The 16,334-nt window shown below is 46.6% G+C and overlaps 6 non-coding genes across 6 annotated transcripts; all 6 read left to right on the top strand.

Moving 5' to 3' along the window:
• Positions 1-1,881: 1,881 nt before the first annotated feature.
• On the top strand, positions 1,882-1,953 carry TRNAA-CGC (transfer RNA alanine (anticodon CGC)). Its single transcript has one exon. It is a non-coding gene; the product is annotated as a tRNA-Ala (tRNA).
• A 2,391-nt stretch (positions 1,954-4,344) lies between these two features.
• On the top strand, positions 4,345-4,416 carry TRNAA-CGC (transfer RNA alanine (anticodon CGC)). The gene has a single exon. It is a non-coding gene; the product is annotated as a tRNA-Ala (tRNA).
• A 2,389-nt stretch (positions 4,417-6,805) lies between these two features.
• Positions 6,806-6,877, top strand: TRNAA-CGC (transfer RNA alanine (anticodon CGC)). Its single transcript has one exon. It is a non-coding gene; the product is annotated as a tRNA-Ala (tRNA).
• Positions 6,878-9,262: 2,385 nt separating this feature from the next.
• Positions 9,263-9,334, top strand: TRNAA-CGC (transfer RNA alanine (anticodon CGC)). Its single transcript has one exon. It is a non-coding gene; the product is annotated as a tRNA-Ala (tRNA).
• A 2,391-nt stretch (positions 9,335-11,725) lies between these two features.
• TRNAA-CGC (transfer RNA alanine (anticodon CGC)) lies at positions 11,726-11,797 on the top strand. The gene has a single exon. It is a non-coding gene; the product is annotated as a tRNA-Ala (tRNA).
• Positions 11,798-14,188: 2,391 nt separating this feature from the next.
• Positions 14,189-14,260, top strand: TRNAA-CGC (transfer RNA alanine (anticodon CGC)). Its single transcript has one exon. It is a non-coding gene; the product is annotated as a tRNA-Ala (tRNA).
• The last annotated feature ends 2,074 nt before the right edge of the window (positions 14,261-16,334 follow it).

The raw sequence follows: 16,334 nt of genomic DNA, 5'->3' as shown, positions 1-16,334 counted from the left end.
AAGTCTTGAACATATTGATATTTTTCATTAGTTGGTCAGGGGAATTGCATGGGGGGGCAGCCTTTCTGCATGTTTCTATGGACAACCAGACACAGGTGGCTCTAAAATGAAGTCTGCCATTTGGAAACTCCAATTCGACAGTTACCGTCAGTTCTGGGCGCTGTTAGTCCCAAGCAGCCAGCATCTGGTAGATTTCACAGTTCCTTGCTGGCAGTGGGCATGTAACTCAGTGGTAGAGCACATACTTGGGAAGTATGAGGCCACAGGTTCGATCCCAGGCATCTCCATGTGATATTTTTCCTCAATTGTGGGCTTTTTATCCTGTACATAGGAATTAGGATGATGTGTTCTTTTGCCATACTAAATCCTGTTCCTGAACGTCTTCTCTTTGGAGCCGATGATTGTGGACATGCACGGTGCACCATGCTTCAGTGTGATGTCTGCTTTTTTCATTGGAAGCCTGTTAGCCTGATCTCTTACCGGGATGACACAAGGCAGACTCGTTCAGACAGAGGGGCATTGGCTGAAAATAGTGTCTCCACCGGTCCCCCTGCTAGGCAGTGGTGTCATTCTGAGGTGCTGTGCACGCTCACCAACTATCACCCCCTCTGACCTTTCCCACCGCAGAACACCCTGAATGCATTCAGCGGGTTATGCTTCATTCTAGGGCTGCAATGGATCGCCTAGTGGCAAAACCAATGGAAGCACCATTGACCTTCCGCAGAATTCCACTGCTTGTCTGCCTAGAGAAGCGACATCTGCCGAGTGTGCTAGGGACACTCATGACGGCAGAGCTATAGAGTGGTGGGTCCACGTTGCTTTCCACTAGCCAGCAAATACAGAAGGACATCCGAAAGAGGTGTCAGTCTATCTAGCAACATATGTGGGCTTTCGGCTGGAGGAATTCCTGCGCGAAATGGTGCTATCTCATTTTTGGTGTTTGAAGACATACATATATATATATATATATGTATTTATTTTTTCTCCATAACTACACTTCTCAAATCTGGGGCATCTATCCGAGATGGCTGTGTCACATTATGTGATGTCTCAGGCACCAACGTGATGAGATCGACCTGGCGCTTTAACTTTGTCATTGTAAGTAGTAAGATGTAATTTGGCAGTTGTCATGTTTTTTCATATGCACTACTGCAAACCCCTTTCCTTACTTAGCCCACTCCCTCCTGAAGCTTTTAGGTGTGATGAGGAAGCGTCCTCTCAGCGGGGATGTAGCTCAGTGGTAGAGCGCATGCTTTGCATGTATGAGGACCTGGGGCATTTCCACTTGTTTCTCTTTTTGACTGTCATATGATCTCTATCCACTAGATGGCCCTTTGAGCACAGTAATCCTCTGGTGGAAATCTTCCCCTGGAAGTCATCTCTTATGGAGAAGCAAAATGCACACTGCTTCAGTGTGACCATGAGGTTTTCCATTCTTGCTCCAGTTTTCCCTGCTCTTTTGCTAGTGCTTCACTCGGCAGAATGTTTTGACCAGAAGAGTTCTCCCTGAAAATTATGTCTGCGGGACAGACACACTGCATACCGAGGGGATGTAGCTCAGTGGTAGAGCACTTGCTTTGCATGGATGAGGCCCTGGGTCCAATCCCTGGCATCTCCAATTGTTTCCCTTTTTTTGACTGTCATATGGTCTCTGTCCACGAGATGGCTCTTTGAGCACGGTAATCCTCTGGTGGAATACTTCCCCTGGAAGTCATCTCTTATGGAGAAGCATAATGCACACTGCTTCAGCTGACCATGTGCTTTTCCAGTCTTGCTCCCGTTTTCCCTGGTCTTTTGCTAGTGCTTCAGTTGGCAGCATATTTTGACCGGAAGAATTCTCCCAGGAAAAGATGTCTGCAGGACAGGCCCACTGCACACCGAGGGGATGTAGCTCAGTGGTAGAGCGCATGCTTCGCATGTATGAGGTCCCGGGTTCAATCCCCGGCATCTCCATTTGCATAAACATCAGTGTGATTTTGTCCCGGTTATTTTGTATTTCACACTGCAACTCGGGCCATGATTATAGGATCATCGACATTCATATCTATTTGTCTGAGAAAACGCTGGTGCCCGTATGGCAAACCTGCCTATAATATATCACTGAGGTTTACGTCCCTGCCAGTGTCAACATCCTGTATGCCTTCACAATCACTACAAATAGAAATGCACAGAGAGAAACATCACACCACAGTTTTAACGGTGCAGAATCGTGAAAGTATTGGCATTGCCTTGCGTTTCTTTTCAGTCGATTGTTTTGGTTCCGAATGTATAGCTCCACCATTGTACCTTTGTAGCATATGATGCCTAGCTTTAAAAATAATTTGTTTTCACTGGATGTGGCCACAGATGTGCCTCTGTTGTCAACCTAAGTCGATCAGGTTCTGTAACTTGTTAGTTTTGAGCTGGAATATCCTACCAGCTCTGCTGCTGGGGCCTATCTCTGGCTTCTAAAAGCAAAAGTCTTGAACATATTGATATTTTTCATTAGTTGGTCAGGGGAATTGCATGGGGGGGCAGCCTTTCTGCATGTTTCTATGGACAACCAGACACAGGTGGCTCTAAAATGAAGTCTGCCATTTGGAAACTCCAATTCGACAGTTACCGTCAGTTCTGGGCGCTGTTAGTCCCAAGCAGCCAGCCAGCATCTGGTAGATTTCACAGTTCCTTGCTGGCAGTGGGGATGTAACTCAGTGGTAGAGCACATACTTGGGAAGTATGAGGCCACAGGTTCGATCCCAGGCATCTCCATGTGATATTTTTCCTCAATTGTGGGCTTTTTATCCTGTACATAGGAATTAGGATGATGTGTTCTTTTGCCATACTAAATCCTGTTCCTGAACGTCTTCTCTTTGGAGCCGATGATTGTGGACATGCACGGTGCACCATGCTTCAGTGTGATGTCTGCTTTTTTCATTGGAAGCCTGTTAGCCTGATCTCTTACCGGGATGACACAAGGCAGACTCGTTCAGACAGAGGGGCATTGGCTGAAAATAGTGTCTCCACCGGTCCCCCTGCTAGGCAGTGGTGTCATTCTGAGGTGCTGTGCACGCTCACCAACTATCACCCCCTCTGACCTTTCCCACCGCAGAACACCCTGAATGCATTCAGCGGGTTATGCTTCATTCTAGGGCTGCAATGGATCGCCTAGTGGCAAAACCAATGGAAGCACCATTGACCTTCCGCAGAATTCCACTGCTTGTCTGCCTAGAGAAGCGACATCTGCCGAGTGTGCTAGGGACACTCATGACGGCAGAGCTATAGAGTGGTGGGTCCACGTTGCTTTCCACTAGCCAGCAAATACAGAAGGACATCCGAAAGAGGTGTCAGTCTATCTAGCAACATATGTGGGCTTTCGGCTGGAGGAATTCCTGCGCGAAATGGTGCTATCTCATTTTTGGTGTTTGAAGACATACATATATATATATATATATATATATTTATTTTTTCTCCATAACTACACTTCTCAAATCTGGGGCATCTATCCGAGATGGCTGTGTCACATTATGTGATGTCTCAGGCACCAACGTGATGAGATCGACCTGGCGCTTTAACTTTGTCATTGTAAGTAGTAAGATGTAATTTGGCAGTTGTCATGTTTTTTCATATGCACTACTGCAAACCCCTTTCCTTACTTAGCCCACTCCCTCCTGAAGCTTTTAGGTGTGATGAGGAAGCGTCCTCTCAGCGGGGATGTAGCTCAGTGGTAGAGCGCATGCTTTGCATGTATGAGGACCTGGGGCATTTCCACTTGTTTCTCTTTTTGACTGTCATATGATCTCTATCCACTAGATGGCCCTTTGAGCACAGTAATCCTCTGGTGGAAATCTTCCCCTGGAAGTCATCTCTTATGGAGAAGCAAAATGCACACTGCTTCAGTGTGACCATGAGGTTTTCCATTCTTGCTCCAGTTTTCCCTGCTCTTTTGCTAGTGCTTCACTCGGCAGAATGTTTTGACCAGAAGAGTTCTCCCTGAAAATTATGTCTGCGGGACAGACACACTGCATACCGAGGGGATGTAGCTCAGTGGTAGAGCACTTGCTTTGCATGGATGAGGCCCTGGGTCCAATCCCTGGCATCTCCAATTGTTTCCCTTTTTTTGACTGTCATATGGTCTCTGTCCACGAGATGGCTCTTTGAGCACGGTAATCCTCTGGTGGAATACTTCCCCTGGAAGTCATCTCTTATGGAGAAGCATAATGCACACTGCTTCAGCTGACCATGTGCTTTTCCAGTCTTGCTCCCGTTTTCCCTGGTCTTTTGCTAGTGCTTCAGTTGGCAGCATATTTTGACCGGAAGAATTCTCCCAGGAAAAGATGTCTGCAGGACAGGCCCACTGCACACCGAGGGGATGTAGCTCAGTGGTAGAGCGCATGCTTCGCATGTATGAGGTCCCGGGTTCAATCCCCGGCATCTCCATTTGCATAAACATCAGTGTGATTTTGTCCCGGTTATTTTGTATTTCACACTGCAACTCGGGCCATGATTATAGGATCATCGACATTCATATCTATTTGTCTGAGAAAACGCTGGTGCCCGTATGGCAAACCTGCCTATAATATATCACTGAGGTTTACGTCCCTGCCAGTGTCAACATCCTGTATGCCTTCACAATCACTACAAATAGAAATGCACAGAGAGAAACATCACACCACAGTTTTAACGGTGCAGAATCGTGAAAGTATTGGCATTGCCTTGCGTTTCTTTTCAGTCGATTGTTTTGGTTCCGAATGTATAGCTCCACCATTGTACCTTTGTAGCATATGATGCCTAGCTTTAAAAATAATTTGTTTTCACTGGATGTGGCCACAGATGTGGCTCTGTTGTCAACCTAAGTCGATCAGGTTCTGTAACTTGTTAGTTTTGAGCTGGAATATCCTACCAGCTCTGCTGCTGGGGCCTATCTCTGGCTTCTAAAAGCAAAAGTCTTGAACATATTGATATTTTTCATTAGTTGGTCAGGGGAATTGCATGGGGGGGCAGCCTTTCTGCATGTTTCTATGGACAACCAGACACAGGTGGCTCTAAAATGAAGTCTGCCATTTGGAAACTCCAATTCGACAGTTACCGTCAGTTCTGGGCGCTGTTAGTCCCAAGCAGCCAGCCAGCATCTGGTAGATTTCACAGTTCCTTGCTGGCAGTGGGGATGTAACTCAGTGGTAGAGCACATACTTGGGAAGTATGAGGCCACAGGTTCGATCCCAGGCATCTCCATGTGATATTTTTCCTCAATTGTGGGCTTTTTATCCTGTACATAGGAATTAGGATGATGTGTTCTTTTGCCATACTAAATCCTGTTCCTGAACGTCTTCTCTTTGGATCCGATGATTGTGGACATGCACGGTGCACCATGCTTCAGTGTGATGTCTGCTTTTTTCATTGGAAGCCTGTTAGCCTGATCTCTTACCGGGATGACACAAGGCAGACTCGTTCAGACAGAGGGGCATTGGCTGAAAATAGTGTCTCCACCGGTCCTCCTGCTAGGCAGTGGTGTCATTCTGAGGTGCTGTGCACGCTCACCAACTATCACCCCCTCTGACCTTTCCCACCGCAGAACACCCTGAATGCATTCAGCGGGTTATGCTTCATTCTAGGGCTGCAATGGATCGCCTAGTGGCAAAACCAATGGAAGCACCATTGACCTTCCGCAGAATTCCACTGCTTGTCTGCCTAGAGAAGCGACATCTGCCGAGTGTGCTAGGGACACTCATGACGGCAGAGCTATAGAGTGGTGGGTCCACGTTGCTTTCCACTAGCCAGCAAATACAGAAGGACATCCGAAAGAGGTGTCAGTCTATCTAGCAACATATGTGGGCTTTCGGCTGGAGGAATTCCTGCGCGAAATGGTGCTATCTCATTTTTGGTGTTTGAAGACATACATATATATATATATATATGTATTTATTTTTTCTCCATAACTACACTTCTCAAATCTGGGGCATCTATCCGAGATGGCTGTGTCACATTATGTGATGTCTCAGGCACCAACGTGATGAGATCGACCTGGCGCTTTAACTTTGTCATTGTAAGTAGTAAGATGTAATTTGGCAGTTGTCATGTTTTTTCATATGCACTACTGCAAGCCCCTTTCCTTACTTAGCCCACTCCCTCCTGAAGCTTTTAGGTGTGATGAGGAAGCGTCCTCTCAGCGGGGATGTAGCTCAGTGGTAGAGCGCATGCTTTGCATGTATGAGGACCTGGGGCATTTCCACTTGTTTCTCTTTTTGACTGTCATATGATCTCTATCCACTAGATGGCCCTTTGAGCACAGTAATCCTCTGGTGGAAATCTTCCCCTGGAAGTCATCTCTTATGGAGAAGCAAAATGCACACTGCTTCAGTGTGACCATGAGGTTTTCCATTCTTGCTCCAGTTTTCCCTGCTCTTTTGCTAGTGCTTCACTCGGCAGAATGTTTTGACCAGAAGAGTTCTCCCTGAAAATTATGTCTGCGGGACAGACACACTGCATACCGAGGGGATGTAGCTCAGTGGTAGAGCACTTGCTTTGCATGGATGAGGCCCTGGGTCCAATCCCTGGCATCTCCAATTGTTTCCCTTTTTTTGACTGTCATATGGTCTCTGTCCACGAGATGGCTCTTTGAGCACGGTAATCCTTTGGTGGAATACTTCCCCTGGAAGTCATCTCTTATGGAGAAGCATAATGCACACTGCTTCAGCTGACCATGTGCTTTTCCAGTCTTGCTCCCGTTTTCCCTGGTCTTTTGCTAGTGCTTCAGTTGGCAGCATATTTTGACCGGAAGAATTCTCCCAGGAAAAGATGTCTGCAGGACAGGCCCACTGCACACCGAGGGGATGTAGCTCAGTGGTAGAGCGCATGCTTCGCATGTATGAGGTCCCGGGTTCAATCCCCGGCATCTCCATTTGCATAAACATCAGTGTGATTTTGTCCCGGTTATTTTGTATTTCACACTGCAACTCGGGCCATGATTATAGGATCATCGACATTCATATCTATTTGTCTGAGAAAACGCTGGTGCCCGTATGGCAAACCTGCCTATAATATATCACTGAGGTTTACGTCCCTGCCAGTGTCAACATCCTGTATGCCTTCACAATCACTACAAATAGAAATGCACAGAGAGAAACATCACACCACAGTTTTAACGGTGCAGAATCGTGAAAGTATTGGCATTGCCTTGCGTTTCTTTTCAGTCGATTGTTTTGGTTCCGAATGTATAGCTCTACCATTGTACCTTTGTAGCATATGATGCCTAGCTTTAAAAATAATTTGTTTTCACTGGATGTGGCCACAGATGTGCCTCTGTTGTCAACCTAAGTCGATCAGGTTCTGTAACTTGTTAGTTTTGAGCTGGAATATCCTACCAGCTCTGCTGCTGGGGCCTATCTCTGGCTTCTAAAAGCAAAAGTCTTGAACATATTGATATTTTTCATTAGTTGGTCAGGGGAATTGCATGGGGGGGCAGCCTTTCTGCATGTTTCTATGGACAACCAGACACAGGTGGCTCTAAAATGAAGTCTGCCATTTGGAAACTCCAATTCGACAGTTACCGTCAGTTCTGGGCGCTGTTAGTCCCAAGCAGCCAGCATCTGGTAGATTTCACAGTTCCTTGCTGGCAGTGGGCATGTAACTCAGTGGTAGAGCACATACTTGGGAAGTATGAGGCCACAGGTTCGATCCCAGGCATCTCCATGTGATATTTTTCCTCAATTGTGGGCTTTTTATCCTGTACATAGGAATTAGGATGATGTGTTCTTTTGCCATACTAAATCCTGTTCCTGAACGTCTTCTCTTTGGAGCCGATGATTGTGGACATGCACGGTGCACCATGCTTCAGTGTGATGTCTGCTTTTTTCATTGGAAGCCTGTTAGCCTGATCTCTTACCGGGATGACACAAGGCAGACTCGTTCAGACAGAGGGGCATTGGCTGAAAATAGTGTCTCCACCGGTCCCCCTGCTAGGCAGTGGTGTCATTCTGAGGTGCTGTGCACGCTCACCAACTATCACCCCCTCTGACCTTTCCCACCGCAGAACACCCTGAATGCATTCAGCGGGTTATGCTTCATTCTAGGGCTGCAATGGATCGCCTAGTGGCAAAACCAATGGAAGCACCATTGACCTTCCGCAGAATTCCACTGCTTGTCTGCCTAGAGAAGCGACATCTGCCGAGTGTGCTAGGGACACTCATGACGGCAGAGCTATAGAGTGGTGGGTCCACGTTGCTTTCCACTAGCCAGCAAATACAGAAGGACATCCGAAAGAGGTGTCAGTCTATCTAGCAACATATGTGGGCTTTCGGCTGGAGGAATTCCTGCGCGAAATGGTGCTATCTCATTTTTGGTGTTTGAAGACATACATATATATATATATATATGTATTTATTTTTTCTCCATAACTACACTTCTCAAATCTGGGGCATCTATCCGAGATGGCTGTGTCACATTATGTGATGTCTCAGGCACCAACGTGATGAGATCGACCTGGCGCTTTAACTTTGTCATTGTAAGTAGTAAGATGTAATTTGGCAGTTGTCATGTTTTTTCATATGCACTACTGCAAACCCCTTTCCTTACTTAGCCCACTCCCTCCTGAAGCTTTTAGGTGTGATGAGGAAGCGTCCTCTCAGCGGGGATGTAGCTCAGTGGTAGAGCGCATGCTTTGCATGTATGAGGACCTGGGGCATTTCCACTTGTTTCTCTTTTTGACTGTCATATGATCTCTATCCACTAGATGGCCCTTTGAGCACAGTAATCCTCTGGTGGAAATCTTCCCCTGGAAGTCATCTCTTATGGAGAAGCAAAATGCACACTGCTTCAGTGTGACCATGAGGTTTTCCATTCTTGCTCCAGTTTTCCCTGCTCTTTTGCTAGTGCTTCACTCGGCAGAATGTTTTGACCAGAAGAGTTCTCCCTGAAAATTATGTCTGCGGGACAGACACACTGCATACCGAGGGGATGTAGCTCAGTGGTAGAGCACTTGCTTTGCATGGATGAGGCCCTGGGTCCAATCCCTGGCATCTCCAATTGTTTCCCTTTTTTTGACTGTCATATGGTCTCTGTCCACGAGATGGCTCTTTGAGCACGGTAATCCTCTGGTGGAATACTTCCCCTGGAAGTCATCTCTTATGGAGAAGCATAATGCACACTGCTTCAGCTGACCATGTGCTTTTCCAGTCTTGCTCCCGTTTTCCCTGGTCTTTTGCTAGTGCTTCAGTTGGCAGCATATTTTGACCGGAAGAATTCTCCCAGGAAAAGATGTCTGCAGGACAGGCCCACTGCACACCGAGGGGATGTAGCTCAGTGGTAGAGCGCATGCTTCGCATGTATGAGGTCCCGGGTTCAATCCCCGGCATCTCCATTTGCATAAACATCAGTGTGATTTTGTCCCGGTTATTTTGTATTTCACACTGCAACTCGGGCCATGATTATAGGATCATCGACATTCATATCTATTTGTCTGAGAAAACGCTGGTGCCCGTATGGCAAACCTGCCTATAATATATCACTGAGGTTTACGTCCCTGCCAGTGTCAACATCCTGTATGCCTTCACAATCACTACAAATAGAAATGCACAGAGAGAAACATCACACCACAGTTTTAACGGTGCAGAATCGTGAAAGTATTGGCATTGCCTTGCGTTTCTTTTCAGTCGATTGTTTTGGTTCCGAATGTATAGCTCCACCATTGTACCTTTGTAGCATATGATGCCTAGCTTTAAAAATAATTTGTTTTCACTGGATGTGGCCACAGATGTGCCTCTGTTGTCAACCTAAGTCGATCAGGTTCTGTAACTTGTTAGTTTTGAGCTGGAATATCCTACCAGCTCTGCTGCTGGGGCCTATCTCTGGCTTCTAAAAGCAAAAGTCTTGAACATATTGATATTTTTCATTAGTTGGTCAGGGGAATTGCATGGGGGGGCAGCCTTTCTGCATGTTTCTATGGACAACCAGACACAGGTGGCTCTAAAATGAAGTCTGCCATTTGGAAACTCCAATTCGACAGTTACCGTCAGTTCTGGGCGCTGTTAGTCCCAAGCAGCCAGCCAGCATCTGGTAGATTTCACAGTTCCTTGCTGGCAGTGGGGATGTAACTCAGTGGTAGAGCACATACTTGGGAAGTATGAGGCCACAGGTTCGATCCCAGGCATCTCCATGTGATATTTTTCCTCAATTGTGGGCTTTTTATCCTGTACATAGGAATTAGGATGATGTGTTCTTTTGCCATACTAAATCCTGTTCCTGAACGTCTTCTCTTTGGAGCCGATGATTGTGGACATGCACGGTGCACCATGCTTCAGTGTGATGTCTGCTTTTTTCATTGGAAGCCTGTTAGCCTGATCTCTTACCGGGATGACACAAGGCAGACTCGTTCAGACAGAGGGGCATTGGCTGAAAATAGTGTCTCCACCGGTCCCCCTGCTAGGCAGTGGTGTCATTCTGAGGTGCTGTGCACGCTCACCAACTATCACCCCCTCTGACCTTTCCCACCGCAGAACACCCTGAATGCATTCAGCGGGTTATGCTTCATTCTAGGGCTGCAATGGATCGCCTAGTGGCAAAACCAATGGAAGCACCATTGACCTTCCGCAGAATTCCACTGCTTGTCTGCCTAGAGAAGCGACATCTGCCGAGTGTGCTAGGGACACTCATGACGGCAGAGCTATAGAGTGGTGGGTCCACGTTGCTTTCCACTAGCCAGCAAATACAGAAGGACATCCGAAAGAGGTGTCAGTCTATCTAGCAACATATGTGGGCTTTCGGCTGGAGGAATTCCTGCGCGAAATGGTGCTATCTCATTTTTGGTGTTTGAAGACATACATATATATATATATATATATGTATTTATTTTTTCTCCATAACTACACTTCTCAAATCTGGGGCATCTATCCGAGATGGCTGTGTCACATTATGTGATGTCTCAGGCACCAACGTGATGAGATCGACCTGGCGCTTTAACTTTGTCATTGTAAGTAGTAAGATGTAATTTGGCAGTTGTCATGTTTTTTCATATGCACTACTGCAAACCCCTTTCCTTACTTAGCCCACTCCCTCCTGAAGCTTTTAGGTGTGATGAGGAAGCGTCCTCTCAGCGGGGATGTAGCTCAGTGGTAGAGCGCATGCTTTGCATGTATGAGGACCTGGGGCATTTCCACTTGTTTCTCTTTTTGACTGTCATATGATCTCTATCCACTAGATGGCCCTTTGAGCACAGTAATCCTCTGGTGGAAATCTTCCCCTGGAAGTCATCTCTTATGGAGAAGCAAAATGCACACTGCTTCAGTGTGACCATGAGGTTTTCCATTCTTGCTCCAGTTTTCCCTGCTCTTTTGCTAGTGCTTCACTCGGCAGAATGTTTTGACCAGAAGAGTTCTCCCTGAAAATTATGTCTGCGGGACAGACACACTGCATACCGAGGGGATGTAGCTCAGTGGTAGAGCACTTGCTTTGCATGGATGAGGCCCTGGGTCCAATCCCTGGCATCTCCAATTGTTTCCCTTTTTTTGACTGTCATATGGTCTCTGTCCACGAGATGGCTCTTTGAGCACGGTAATCCTCTGGTGGAATACTTCCCCTGGAAGTCATCTCTTATGGAGAAGCATAATGCACACTGCTTCAGCTGACCATGTGCTTTTCCAGTCTTGCTCCCGTTTTCCCTGGTCTTTTGCTAGTGCTTCAGTTGGCAGCATATTTTGACCGGAAGAATTCTCCCAGGAAAAGATGTCTGCAGGACAGGCCCACTGCACACCGAGGGGATGTAGCTCAGTGGTAGAGCGCATGCTTCGCATGTATGAGGTCCCGGGTTCAATCCCCGGCATCTCCATTTGCATAAACATCAGTGTGATTTTGTCCCGGTTATTTTGTATTTCACACTGCAACTCGGGCCATGATTATAGGATCATCGACATTCATATCTATTTGTCTGAGAAAACGCTGGTGCCCGTATGGCAAACCTGCCTATAATATATCACTGAGGTTTACGTCCCTGCCAGTGTCAACATCCTGTATGCCTTCACAATCACTACAAATAGAAATGCACAGAGAGAAACATCACACCACAGTTTTAACGGTGCAGAATCGTGAAAGTATTGGCATTGCCTTGCGTTTCTTTTCAGTCGATTGTTTTGGTTCCGAATGTATAGCTCCACCATTGTACCTTTGTAGCATATGATGCCTAGCTTTAAAAATAATTTGTTTTCACTGGATGTGGCCACAGATGTGCCTCTGTTGTCAACCTAAGTCGATCAGGTTCTGTAACTTGTTAGTTTTGAGCTGGAATATCCTACCAGCTCTGCTGCTGGGGCCTATCTCTGGCTTCTAAAAGCAAAAGTCTTGAACATATTGATATTTTTCATTAGTTGGTCAGGGGAATTGCATGGGGGGGCAGCCTTTCTGCATGTTTCTATGGACAACCAGACACAGGTGGCTCTAAAATGAAGTCTGCCATTTGGAAACTCCAATTCGACAGTTACCGTCAGTTCTGGGCGCTGTTAGTCCCAAGCAGCCAGCCAGCATCTGGTAGATTTCACAGTTCCTTGCTGGCAGTGGGGATGTAACTCAGTGGTAGAGCACATACTTGGGAAGTATGAGGCCACAGGTTCGATCCCAGGCATCTCCATGTGATATTTTTCCTCAATTGTGGGCTTTTTATCCTGTACATAGGAATTAGGATGATGTGTTCTTTTGCCATACTAAATCCTGTTCCTGAACGTCTTCTCTTTGGAGCCGATGATTGTGGACATGCACGGTGCACCATGCTTCAGTGTGATGTCTGCTTTTTTCATTGGAAGCCTGTTAGCCTGATCTCTTACCGGGATGACACAAGGCAGACTCGTTCAGACAGAGGGGCATTGGCTGAAAATAGTGTCTCCACCGGTCCCCCTGCTAGGCAGTGGTGTCATTCTGAGGTGCTGTGCACGCTCACCAACTATCACCCCCTCTGACCTTTCCCACCGCAGAACACCCTGAATGCATTCAGCGGGTTATGCTTCATTCTAGGGCTGCAATGGATCGCCTAGTGGCAAAACCAATGGAAGCACCATTGACCTTCCGCAGAATTCCACTGCTTGTCTGCCTAGAGAAGCGACATCTGCCGAGTGTGCTAGGGACACTCATGACGGCAGAGCTATAGAGTGGTGGGTCCACGTTGCTTTCCACTAGCCAGCAAATACAGAAGGACATCCGAAAGAGGTGTCAGTCTATCTAGCAACATATGTGGGCTTTCGGCTGGAGGAATTCCTGCGCGAAATGGTGCTATCTCATTTTTGGTGTTTGAAGACATACATATATATATATATATATATGTATTTATTTTTTCTCCATAACTACACTTCTCAAATCTGGGGCATCTATCCGAGATGGCTGTGTCACATTATGTGATGTCTCAGGCACCAACGTGATGAGATCGACCTGGCGCTTTAACTTTGTCATTGTAAGTAGTAAGATGTAATTTGGCAGTTGTCATGTTTTTTCATATGCACTACTGCAAACCCCTTTCCTTACTTAGCCCACTCCCTCCTGAAGCTTTTAGGTGTGATGAGGAAGCGTCCTCTCAGCGGGGATGTAGCTCAGTGGTAGAGCGCATGCTTTGCATGTATGAGGACCTGGGGCATTTCCACTTGTTTCTCTTTTTGACTGTCATATGATCTCTATCCACTAGATGGCCCTTTGAGCACAGTAATCCTCTGGTGGAAATCTTCCCCTGGAAGTCATCTCTTATGGAGAAGCAAAATGCACACTGCTTCAGTGTGACCATGAGGTTTTCCATTCTTGCTCCAGTTTTCCCTGCTCTTTTGCTAGTGCTTCACTCGGCAGAATGTTTTGACCAGAAGAGTTCTCCCTGAAAATTATGTCTGCGGGACAGACACACTGCATACCGAGGGGATGTAGCTCAGTGGTAGAGCACTTGCTTTGCATGGATGAGGCCCTGGGTCCAATCCCTGGCATCTCCAATTGTTTCCCTTTTTTTGACTGTCATATGTTCTCTGTCCACGAGATGGCTCTTTGAGCACGGTAATCCTCTGGTGGAATACTTCCCCTGGAAGTCATCTCTTATGGAGAAGCATAATGCACACTGCTTCAGCTGACCATGTGCTTTTCCAGTCTTGCTCCCGTTTTCCCTGGTCTTTTGCTAGTGCTTCAGTTGGCAGCATATTTTGACCGGAAGAATTCTCCCAGGAAAAGATGTCTGCAGGACAGGCCCACTGCACACCGAGGGGATGTAGCTCAGTGGTAGAGCGCATGCTTCGCATGTATGAGGTCCCGGGTTCAATCCCCGGCATCTCCATTTGCATAAACATCAGTGTGATTTTGTCCCGGTTATTTTGTATTTCACACTGCAACTCGGGCCATGATTATAGGATCATCGACATTCATATCTATTTGTCTGAGAAAACGCTGGTGCCCGTATGGCAAACCTGCCTATAATATATCACTGAGGTTTACGTCCCTGCCAGTGTCAACATCCTGTATGCCTTCACAATCACTACAAATAGAAATGCACAGAGAGAAACATCACACCACAGTTTTAACGGTGCAGAATCGTGAAAGTATTGGCATTGCCTTGCGTTTCTTTTCAGTCGATTGTTTTGGTTCCGAATGTATAGCTCCACCATTGTACCTTTGTAGCATATGATGCCTAGCTTTAAAAATAATTTGTTTTCACTGGATGTGGCCACAGATGTGCCTCTGTTGTCAACCTAAGTCGATCAGGTTCTGTAACTTGTTAGTTTTGAGCTGGAATATCCTACCAGCTCTGCTGCTGGGGCCTATCTCTGGCTTCTAAAAGCAAAAGTCTTGAACATATTGATATTTTTCATTAGTTGGTCAGGGGAATTGCATGGGGGGGCAGCCTTTCTGCATGTTTCTATGGACAACCAGACACAGGTGGCTCTAAAATGAAGTCTGCCATTTGGAAACTCCAATTCGACAGTTACCGTCAGTTCTGGGCGCTGTTAGTCCCAAGCAGCCAGCCAGCATCTGGTAGATTTCACAGTTCCTTGCTGGCAGTGGGGATGTAACTCAGTGGTAGAGCACATACTTGGGAAGTATGAGGCCACAGGTTCGATCCCAGGCATCTCCATGTGATATTTTTCCTCAATTGTGGGCTTTTTATCCTGTACATAGGAATTAGGATGATGTGTTCTTTTGCCATACTAAATCCTGTTCCTGAACGTCTTCTCTTTGGAGCCGATGATTGTGGACATGCACGGTGCACCATGCTTCAGTGTGATGTCTGCTTTTTTCATTGGAAGCCTGTTAGCCTGATCTCTTACCGGGATGACACAAGGCAGACTCGTTCAGACAGAGGGGCATTGGCTGAAAATAGTGTCTCCACCGGTCCCCCTGCTAGGCAGTGGTGTCATTCTGAGGTGCTGTGCACGCTCACCAACTATCACCCCCTCTGACCTTTCCCACCGCAGAACACCCTGAATGCATTCAGCGGGTTATGCTTCATTCTAGGGCTGCAATGGATCGCCTAGTGGCAAAACCAATGGAAGCACCATTGACCTTCCGCAGAATTCCACTGCTTGTCTGCCTAGAGAAGCGACATCTGCCGAGTGTGCTAGGGACACTCATGACGGCAGAGCTATAGAGTGGTGGGTCCACGTTGCTTTCCACTAGCCAGCAAATACAGAAGGACATCCGAAAGAGGTGTCAGTCTATCTAGCAACATATGTGGGCTTTCGGCTGGAGGAATTCCTGCGCGAAATGGTGCTATCTCATTTTTGGTGTTTGAAGACATACATATATATATATATATATATGTATTTATTTTTTCTCCATAACTACACTTCTCAAATCTGGGGCATCTATCCGAGATGGCTGTGTCACATTATGTGATGTCTCAGGCACCAACGTGATGAGATCGACCTGGCGCTTTAACTTTGTCATTGTAAGTAGTAAGATGTAATTTGGCAGTTGTCATGTTTTTTCATATGCACTACTGCAAGCCCCTTTCCTTACTTAGCCCACTCCCTCCTGAAGCTTTTAGGTGTGATGAGGAAGCGTCCTCTCAGCGGGGATGTAGCTCAGTGGTAGAGCGCATGCTTTGCATGTATGAGGACCTGGGGCATTTCCACTTGTTTCTCTTTTTGACTGTCATATGATCTCTATCCACTAGATGGCCCTTTGAGCACAGTAATCCTCTGGTGGAAATCTTCCCCTGGAAGTCATCTCTTATGGAGAAGCAAAATGCACACTGCTTCAGTGTGACCATGAGGTTTTCCATTCTTGCTCCAGTTTTCCCTGCTCTTTTGCTAGTGCTTCACTCGGCAGAATGTTTTGACCAGAAGAGTTCTCCCTGAAAATTATGTCTGCGGGACAGACACACTGCATACCGAGGGGATGTAGCTCAGTGG

This window comes from Ambystoma mexicanum (genome assembly GCF_040938575.1).
Source record: "Ambystoma mexicanum isolate Mex_15411 chromosome 12 unlocalized genomic scaffold, UKY_AmexF1_1 Mex_chr12_unloc.1, whole genome shotgun sequence".
Classification (NCBI taxonomy): Eukaryota; Metazoa; Chordata; class Amphibia; order Caudata; family Ambystomatidae; genus Ambystoma; species Ambystoma mexicanum.
Note: the sequence above shows the minus strand (reverse complement) of the source record. Positions and strands in the feature narration are given on the sequence as shown.